Source organism: Indicator indicator, chromosome 4, assembly GCF_027791375.1.
Source record: "Indicator indicator isolate 239-I01 chromosome 4, UM_Iind_1.1, whole genome shotgun sequence".
NCBI classification, from domain to species: Eukaryota; Metazoa; Chordata; class Aves; order Piciformes; family Indicatoridae; genus Indicator; species Indicator indicator.
In genome coordinates this window covers 3,151,971-3,163,075 of record NC_072013.1, presented here as the reverse complement: position 1 = coordinate 3,163,075, position 11,105 = coordinate 3,151,971, and positions in this window count along the sequence as shown.

Here is an 11,105-nt window from a genome sequence, read left to right as displayed (position 1 = left end):
CAGCTGAGCACATTTTAATTCTAGGATATTTCTTATGATGTTCTCTCTCAGTTTTTCTTTGTTTATATTTATCCTGCCTACCACCCTAAATATTTCCTTTCCCCTCCCTGCCTCCTCTCTCCTTGTATCACTTATATCACACAGTTTATAAATAGACATAACAGACTGTTATATCTTTCTATTTCAGCATCCTTATACTAAACCAGATTTAGAATATTCTCCCAAAAATCAAACCAAACATGACAAAACTAGCTTATATATTGAGCCATCTCACAGATGTGAGTGAAATCACTGTGCCATAGAGGAAGGCAGGAGATTTCGTTGCATCTTTTAACCTGCTATAGCATATTTATCACAGACTCCTGGGGTTAAGGAGCTGGCATGTCTCAAACATCTTGCTTGAGTATCATGGTATTTAAAAGAGAAAAACAGTGCTCCAAGCTGCTTCTGTAATACAACTAGTTGAAAACCAAGGATTCTGACTGATTGCTTTGCCCCAGAGCAATTTGACTTTCTAGGCTAAACAACCAGTAGCTGTCTGAGAACAACTACAGAAATCAAATACACAGCTTTGCAGGTCTTGACTGCAGGCTGGTAAACAGCTCATCCACCCTTCAACTTTCAAGGAGGTCTGTGGGAAAATAGTGTGGAGGAGCAAAGAAATTTTGCAAGACAGTGTGATTCTCTAATTGCTCGGGAATTAAAAGATGAGATGTAACTAATCACTACAACAAATTCACTGTTTAATCTTGATAAAGTCCCCAGTGATTGAATCTGTTATCAGGTTTTCTGGTGCACAGAACTGGGAATACAAACCAAGAGTCACCCAGATTTTTAAAGGCCTTTCAAGAGCTCTCTACAGCCAACCACCAGACAAACTGTAGCCACATGACTGAGTCTCCTCACTTGACAATTTCCAAACTTAAGTACCAGTTGCAAAGAAGTCATATCCCAGATCTGAGAGCCCTTTCCCACCATCTTATTGTCCCTGCTCAGCATGGCACAACTGTTGCAATAACCCTGAGGACAAAGCTAGGAAGTCTGTGATACACTCCAGTGTCTAACCATCACAGCTGTGAACTGAAGAATTTTGAGGGCAGTCAGTCTGGAGCACAGGGATGATAAGTGACTATCATCTTTGTTGTGGGATATTTGAGTCTCTTTATGCTTGAATGCCAAATGCTCTTTTAAAGACTGTTATTACAGCTCCCTTCACAGCACAGATGGAATCAACACTAAAGGTACCAACATACTTGAGCCAGAGGTGAAAAAAAAAAAGTTTCTAATACAGAAGCATATAAATATGCCAAGGGATATGAGAGAGGTAAAAGCTCCTACCCTCTAAGGTTCTTGGTCCCAACCAACATGTTGTTATGTCTGTAACTGATCTGGTTAAAGCAACATGCTCTTTCAGATTTGAGGGAAAACATCAGCCTAAGAGACATTCATTATTGCCCACTTCCCCCTAAAGGCTAGGGCAAGTCTTTGCTAAGAGCACATCTTGCAATGCGTCCAGAACCTTTATGTAAGAAGATTTGAAAAAATAAATCCTCTTGCATGTCCCTGCAGAAGTACTCTCCAGCTACTCTGTGCTGGAAGTGCTAGCACAGGAATCAAGAGTGCTTTTGTGCCTGCTGAGTCAGGGGCAGTTTAAATTTACACCAGCCTCAGGTTTAATATAGAAAGTGGCAATTATTTGGTAAATTAAGGAGCTTCCTCTCAAATAAGAGGAAAGTCCTATTATTAAACAAGAGAAAAACTCAGCACTGTGTGAATGGAGCATGTTATTTCTGTCATCAGAGTGCCAAACAGACACAGGTACACTTGTAGGGCTTTAGGGGGTTGATCTAGAGAGATGTCTCAGTGTTTTCCATTTACAGCTTTGCTAATGCTGTTGATGTTTTGCTGCGCAAATCCACACTCTTTCAAAACTTTTCTTCTGTCTTGAAAAATCGTAACTGGCCCAGGTGTCAGCAATATTCAGTGATCAGGTATCTTTCCTGTTTAAATACAAAGCTGGCTAGCAACAAGAAACGTGTTCTTCCGCAGTGAACAGTACAGCTCTGCTCAAGTCTAACAAGAATAACCTAGGGATGTCTCCTTTGTTCCAAGGAATGCATACATGTCTTGATCTTATCTCTTCAGTAAACAAAACCAAAACCGAACACACCGACCCACGAAACACCCACACACAAAGAAACACCACAGTACTTTTTCCACCCTGTCCAATACATTCAATTATCATGAGGAGAGCTCAAAGGGAGTGGCATTCACTGAACAACAACCCTACTAGAAAGCAAAGATTTAAACATGTCTGATGAGAGTTCCACGTTCTGGGCCTCAGATTAGGAGAAAAATCAAGAAAGACCTGGCAGTGCATAAACCAGAAAAAGGGAGGAGCCCAGAGGTGCTACCATTCAAAGACAAGTAAGAAGCATTAGACTGTAATAATATGAAGACAAGAAAAAGCCCAAGGAGTATTTGAATGCATGTCACCTGAAATCCTGTTTCTTCTTATATGATTTCAGAATAATTTTGATTGTGCCTTCACATCTGTTTGATGGAGCACTAAGCAAAGCTCTCAGGTTTTGAGTATTCAGCAAGCTTCTAAAAATCTGATGGTAGACTCCCATTTACTTCCAGTTCACAAAAGCAGCAGGTCACACTCTTTTGGTAATATGGTCACTTATGAAGTTACCTGTATGGCATAAGCACTCTTGAAAAAATTAAGCCCTTAATGTATGAAGGGCATGAGATGGCTTTTTATGTACAGGTATGCACAGTGAGCTTAAGGAGTACAGGAATGTGACTTTTGATTATGCTGCATCCAGAATTTTTTTAAAAAGGGAAAATCAGCATTGTCAGGCAGTTTCACAAAAATCACTTAAAAATAATTTAAAAATCTGTAGTCCTTACAAAGGGCCCGCAAGACAAATAGCGGTATTTCAGTCAGCATATGCGATCACAGGTCCTGGTAGTATTGTTTGGGTTTATGTTTGGTAGACATTTTCTACATCGGAAATGCTTTCTGATGAACAGGTTTGGGTCAAGGTTATGCCAGTTCCATTTGCTTTGACCATTCCTCCACGTACAGTTCACCAGCAAGAACGACACTCAGGCAGCACTCAGCACAGAACTATCAAACCAGTGCAGAGAATCAGCTCATCAGCAGTTGTTCTCTAACCACTCATTACAGAAACACAGCAATATCTGGCCTGTGCTCAAGCTCCACCTGAGAGTCCAGAGTCCCAGGGCTGAACTTGTAATAAGCTGGACTGAACGCCCAGCCTGGTGAGAGCTGGTCAAATGCAAAGAAGGAAAAGAGACTTGCGCAAACCAGTATTTTGAAAGAGAGTGGAGAAATACCACCACACTTCTGCAAGCTTAACAGAAATTTTGGAGTGCCCAGGGTCGTTGATGCTTGCCTTGTATCAGCCTCCAGAGTTCTGTTAGAAGATCTGTAGCACACTACCAATTCAGAGAGCACTGCTCTGTTGGGCCATTGGTCATGACCGCTTGCAGCTGCCCTCTCTTGCAAGAAAAAAAAACAAAACAAACCCAAACAAACAAAAATCCCAAACAAACCTCCTGGAAAAAGCCCACAGGTCTGAAAACTGCTTGAACAACAAGACCTATACAATCCTGTAACATGAAAGGCAAAGAACCCTAATGACATAAACACATAAAGAACCGTAATGACATAAACATATAATCTAGGAGTAAAGGCAGATTTGGAAGAATTATTACTGAAGCAGGAAGTATTTAGTGTTGCAAAAATAAAGATTTTATGTTTAAACAACGACTTCATTCAAAGGGGCAGATACATTTCTTTTGCTTTCCTACTTAATATTGAATTAGTGGAGGAAAGATTCAAAATTTTTTATGGAAATTTGGCAAAAAAAAACCTTCATTCTTATTGCTAATGTTACTAATATAAACTTATTGTTACCAACAGCAACACCACACCAAATGCAACTCACGCTTCGCTGCCTGACCCAAAGGCAGACCTGTCATAGCCACTCCAGTCACAGGTTCTTCCCTCCCAACCCTCCCCTTATATACTGAGCATGCTGGAAGTATGGCAGTGAACACCCCATTGGATGGCTCAGGTGCCTATCCTGGCTGTGGCCCCTCCTAGCTTCTTGTAAAAATTAGCCCTATCCTGCCCTAACTCAGGACAGTCTCTTACAAGTAACTTCCAGACCACTGCATCACATCAGAGTGTTTACTATACAATATTGGGTCTGAATTGTCAGTTTCTTCCAAAAACCTAGAGCAGCAACTTTATTTTTTTCTGACTTTAAACAGAGGATAGACAAGCACAAAGTGTCTGCTTGTAGCTATCTGAAAGAAAATTTGGATGAGCAAGACCTGAATTGTATTTGCAAGCGGCTCCTGGATTAAAAAAAAAAATAAACAAACAAACAAACAAAGACAGAATGTTGGCTATTGATTTGCATACCTGGGATTTTCAAAATCTTACAACTACTCTTAACCTTATTTACACATAAGTGATTTTTAAAATAGATTTTGGACTAAGCAGTGTGGTCTAAAGTTTAAAGCAAAGAGATGAGAAACAGGAAACTTTGGAAAATTGGGTTGGATGACAGCCTGGATAAATGCATGTGGTTTGTTTGCAGGATTTTCAGTTAGTAACAAGGGAGATTGGGTGTCTCAGAAAATTCAGCAAAGCTTTTTCCTTCCAATTACAAGCAAACAAAAAACACCCCCACAAAAATCTTCAGATGAAAGTAACTGAAATTGTAAATAGCATCGGGAAGTAGTTAAGTGTTTTATCACTTAAAATTGGAATACAGAAAGCCTAGAAAGGGAATGTACTGTGAGTGACAACCCTCTGCCAGTTTACAACAGTACATCTAGAAGAATTGGACATGTGACTGCAGAAATGTTGGGACACCATGAGCAAGAGCCAACCAGTAATGAGCTGAGTGCTCCTGTCCTTTCACTGACACCAACAAATAATTCACAAAAAGCTGGGGGGGGAAATCCCTGTAATGTATTATGGAAACAGTCAAATCCATTATTAAGTTGTTTTTCCAAACCTGCTCTTCCATGTGAGATAGAGCCTAAAGGTATATGAGGTCTAATATGTCTTGGAGTTGTTATCCTACCTAGGGTAAGTTCAAACACAAGTTGCTACTAGGGAGATTCAGACTGGATGCCTGAAAGAAGATTTTCACCACTCCAACTATTAGACATTGGAATAAACTCCCAAGGGAGGTGGTGGATTTCCCTATATTAGACAGCTTCAAGCTCCGGCTTGACAGGGTGCTGGGCCAGCTTACTTAAACTATATTCTTACCCTGAAAGGTTGGAGTAGATGATCCTCAAGGTCCCTTTCCACCTGGTATTTTATCAATCTATGAATCTATGAATTGTTTTGGGTGGGAGGGTACATGTCCAAAGGTCTGATCTTTGGAAAAAACCTGGGGAGCTGCCCAAGTAGTTAATTATGGTTTATTTACAAATGTAATCTCACTGGATTTCTGTAAAGCCTTTGACATGGTCCCTCACAACAGCCTTCTCTCTATATTGGAGAGATATGGATTTGATGGGTGGACCGTTCTGTGGGTAAGGAATTGGTTGGATAGTTGCATCCAGAGGGTAGTGGTGAACAGCTCTATGTGTGGATAGAAATCAATGACAAGCGGTGTCCCTCAGGGGTCCATACTGGGACCAGTACTGATTAATATCTTCATCAGTGACAGAGAGAGTGGGATTGAGTGCACTCTCAGCAAGACTGCAGATGAGACCAAGCTGAGTGGTGTAATGGACACACCAGAGGGTCTGAGTGTCCTGACAAACTTGAGAAGCGGGCCCGTGTGAACCTCATGAAGTTCAACAAGGTCAAATGCAAGGTCCTATACCTGGGTTGGGGTAATCCTCAGTATCAACACAGGATAGGGGATTATGTGAGCAGCTCTGCAGAGAAGGACCTGGTACTGGGGGATGAAAAGCTGGACATGACCCAACAATGTACACTCTCAGCCCAGAAAGCTGATCACATGCTGGGCTGCATCAAAAGATGTGTGGCTAGCAGGTCAAGGGAGATGATTCTGACCCTTTACTCTGCTCTTGTGAAACCTCACCTGGAGTACTTTGTCCAGCTCTGGAACCTTCAGCACAAGAAGGACATAGCCCTGTTGGAGTGGGTCTACAGGAGGGCCACAAAAGTTATACAAGGTCTGGAGCACCTCTTTTACAAGGGCAGTCTGAGACAGTTGGGATTGTTCAGTCTGGAGAAGAGAAGGTTGCAGGGGGACCTGATAGAGGCCTTTCAGTACTGAAGTGGGGTCCTATAAGAAAAATTAGGAGAGTCATTTTAGCAAGGCCTGTTGTGACAAGACAAGGGGTAGCAGTTTTAAACTAAAAGTTTTTTAAAGGTTCAAACAAACTTTTTTGCAGCAAACTTTAACAATAAAAAGAATCAAGTTGTTTATATCACAATGAAATTCAACTGTTTAATACCACTTTACTAATCAGACTTGTGAATACAGCTGATTAATCACTATTAAATATTGTTGCTTAAATATTATTGTTTAAACTTGAGACTTTCTTTTAAGATATGATTATTGTCATAAGAAGGGACTGTCAGAGATGCAAGCAGACCACAGAATGAAGAGAAAGGAAAAAAAAAGTTAGAACAAGGCTCTGCAGAAAGAGCTAGACAGTCTTAATGAGAGTACAGCTGTCCAAGTGGCTGATTTTACCCATGGAAAGAAGAATCTTCTGAAAATAGAGACATAGTGAATGGTACATATCTTCCAGTAATATTGCTTTAAGATGCCCTGACTTCTTTTTCAAAACCAGCTTTAAAGTAGTCATCCTCCATGTTCATCCAGGCCTTCATCTTATTGATTAGAAACCTGACAGAGTCCCAGCCTGTGGCAAGTGCTATCACAATTTGTACTACACAGTTGTCTTCCTCAGCAAAATGTTCATCTGCAAGTTTTCAACAGCTTACAGAAGTATTATTTTCCTGAAGATTCCTACTTAAGAGTTTTTATGTACAAAGTATCAGATGAAAAATATCAGTCACGCTTGGGGTGGTCATCTCCTTTTGTTGAAGTGTGATCACGTTGTTTGTTTTTGTTTGGTTTGGTTTTTTTTCCCATGGAAAAAATATGCTTGTCCCTGTTTGTCTCTGTGTGGATGTATCTCTATTCTTTACCACATTCTGAAATAGCATTGTGAAATGTCTTGACATTTTCCATCAAAAAAATAAAAGCAATAAGAGCAAAACCAACAACTCTGGAATGAGTTCATGCCTCGAATGTTTCTGGGGAAAAAAAAAAAAGTCACAGAAGATTATATTTCAAAAGGGAGTGATGAATAATGGAAAAATGGAAAGTATGAATTGTGAAGTTCTATTATATCAATTGTATTTAGGTTAACCACATTTAGGTTTTTTTTTAAGCTCATAAATCCTTCAGAAATGTTAATCACACGATGCACTTATTTGTAAATTTGCATATTGCCCTGAAGGAGACACTGGTTGTTGCATTCTGTGGTGACTCATGAGTATCTCTGCTTCAGGCTGCCAAGACAGAGAAAGCAAACTGAATAGTATGAACTATGGTTAAACTTCCCATAGAGTTGTTAGCACAAGTCATAGCATTTTTTTCAATACACTAAGACATGAAGACTGAAAATTATTTAAAGCAGTTTTTAAGTTTGAAACTTACTGTTTTCTTTCATTCTGTTAAAACTAAAACTGATAAAACTGTCTGAGCATACATGCATTCTTCAAAATACTTATTCTAGTAAAAATATTTCAAACAGTGGGTGAAAGTACTTCTCATTAATAAACATTATTAATAATATATTATTACTTCTTAATTTTAGTTCCACATTCAAGTATCATGAAATTTACACAATAGTTCTTGTTCTTTAAATATCAGAAGTAAATCTGTATGTTTGCTCCATTTTAATAACTTGTATATATTTTTCTTTATTGCAAGTCAGTGAAAAACTAAGCCTACATTAAATTCAAATCCCTATCAAGTGATGCCATCTGCTTTTTTTTCTTCATCTATTGACAAGACAGATTTAAGAGATATTTAATTGGAGTATTATCCGTGAATAAATATATAGAGTGACGACTTGTAGTAGTAGACACAATTAAAAAATAGTTACTTGAGTTCCAATTTATCTGTCAGGTGAACTGATTTATCTGCTGTCCACAAATGATCATCAAATGTAATCTAATGACTTTTAAATAGAAGAAAGCCTTACAAAATACTGACAGATGCTATTCTAAGTAGTGATTCAAACTGCAGTGATCCCAGACATAACTCATTGATCTATTTACCTGGTGTCAAACAAAGGGGAGGGCAGGGAGGGCAGGTGTGAAGCTCAAATGATTCAACTAGCCTAGGTTGCTTTGGCCTTGTAAATGTTTAAATCACTGAATCAGCCCATTCATTTCTGCAGTAGGAAAAAACATGGAATTGATTAAAACAGCTTAAATGCAACAGGAAAATCTGCCTCCTCCACAGCCAGTTTGGGAACTTACCTAGTACTCTTGGTCTTTTTTTTTTCTTTTTTCCCCTGTTGTTGCTCTGAACTGGTCAGTTCAGGGGAAATTGTGGCCTTTAAAGGAAAAAGAACTCCTAGCATCTCTGGGACACTACAGCATAGAGTGGTGACCTGCTTCCTGAATTGGAGTCATGAAGGATTGTTGCATGCCCTGGAAATCCTCTTTTTGCCTCACAATGACGTGGATTGTGATACAGAGCTTACAATGACTGTTTTTCTGCTTCCATCTTCAACTCACAAGAACAAATCCCAACAGCAATCTTAAACTGCAAGCAGTATCTCCTGTCTTTGTCACAATTACACAGTTTCTGAAACCCGAAAAATATACTTGTGTCCTGTAAAATTGTGTTTCAGATACTGAAAGTCTATTGAAGGTACAGTTTGATGATCTAAGTAAATACGAATGGAAGCTTCATGGAGATTTTTCACACTTGCCTAATTATATCATGAGAAAACTCCTGCAATTTACATTACATAATAAGTCCTGTTGGAAAATAAAAGGTCTGTTGAACTTTCAGTCTCACCTGCTGTGGTATTTTCACTGCTGAAAAAAGTGCTGGGAAAATTTTTGATCTACTGCCTCAAAAATATCTGTCTCGATAATAAGCAGGATGACCTGAACTCAAATATGCTCAGCACCTGTTGTCACACACCTTAAATTAAGAGGCTGTCACAATCTGCTAAAGAGGAACTGTGTGATACTGGACAGTTTGCCACTGGTATTGGACAACAAAGCAGCAACGTTAGACTGAGGTATACAGACCAGAGAAATATCCTGAGAGAATGCCTATCCTCTCTGTATGCACATTCAGTCAAGGCACCCAGCCTAGCTGTTGTCAGATTAGTCTGTAGTAGAAATGTTCTTCTTGTGCTCAAATACTTTGAGAAGCCCTGGAAGCACAAGTGGCAAAGTTGTGCTATTTTCCGTTAGGTGTGTGCAGTGTTTACGTGAACTGCTGTGAAAGGTTTTAGCACTGTGAAATTCTGAGCTCCCCTGGTACCCTGCAGTCCATAAGTAAAGATCTGCAATGATCACATCTAACTTCTGCAGATAGCTTCCATAGCAGCATCAGCTGCAAGATTTTTCTGTTCTCATGAAGCAAGTGCTTTTCATTTTTAAGAACAGCCCACCAATTTCTGGTTTGGGAAGACTGGTCTAATTTCCTAAGAGTCTCTGAGAAAACCTCAGAAAGATTTGTCTCATAAGACATTTGGCCAGGTCTAAAATATGGCACTCTCAGTGTTCAGACCTTTACCCTGTGTCAAGCTGGAGTGTGGATTTTATGAGTGAGTTTTTACAAACTGCTGACAGACTTGGGGAGATATGAACTCTGATAGCTAGGGCTGAGATTAAAATCTGTATGTCTGCTCCCTTCAAATCTGTAGGAAGCTAAATACTTGTTCATGCTGTTATAAACTTCCCAGAAAGACAATATTTATCTCTGCAGGCTGGCACATGGAAAATGATGCTTCAGAACAAACATGCATGCAGAGGGTCTGCACTGGGTGCACAGATAAGCAGAACAAAATGCTGTATTCTCTTGTGTTTCAAATACATATATGAAAATAGAGGAAATACTAATTTACAAACAATATTTTTTCCTGCTTTCTAATTCTTTAATTTTGTATAATTAAAGGTACTATCTTAGAGGGACCTAAAATCTGAGGGGAGCCTATAGGAAAGCTGAGAGGTACTTTTCATAAGGGTGTCTAGTAATAGGACAAGGGGGAATGGTTTTAAACTGAGGGAGAGTAGGTTTAGACCAGATCGTAGGATGAAGTTTTTCAGTATTAGGGTGGTGAGACTCTGGAACAGGTTTCCCAGAATGGTTATGAATGCCCCCTCCCTGGGTGTTTAAGGCCAGATTGGATGAGGCCTTGGGCAATCAAGTCTTGTTGAGAGGCTTCCTTGCTTATGGTAGGCTTCCTTGGAGTAGATGATCTCTGAGATCCCTTCCAACCTAGGCCATTTTCTGATTGAAAACACTTGAGGTAATCATGCTTTTATATATATGACCTAAACAGGATGCTCTTTCTCTAGTCAAGCGGCATAGTAAGGCTCACAAATATTTAAAACTTTAAAGATTTGAATAGGATGCTCACTCAACGTATTTCCACTTCATATTAGCTCTGTAAGACACATCTAAGCTGGTTGGCTCATTAACCTGACATAGAAGCACACAGGCTTATACAATGAGTCAAGTAATGCACCAAACCATGGAAGTAATATTAACTTTATCTAAGATCAATTTGTCTGTGACCAAAGTCTTTAACCAAGGAAAAAAAAAAGACAACAACACTCACAATATTTAGGAGAAGACAGCTTAATTTTTGGTAAGAAGTTATTTATTACTGCCCCTGTTTTCTAATAAATTTGTTATTTAATCACATCTGCCTTTGCCTGATTCATACAACTGTGATGTAAGAAGCAGGTCTCAAAAGGTGGTGTGTTTTTTTTTTCTTTTCAGAATACTATTTCCTTAAAATTACAATGGATATAAAGGACAAAATCACTAATGGCCAGACTACAGGAATATTCATACAAC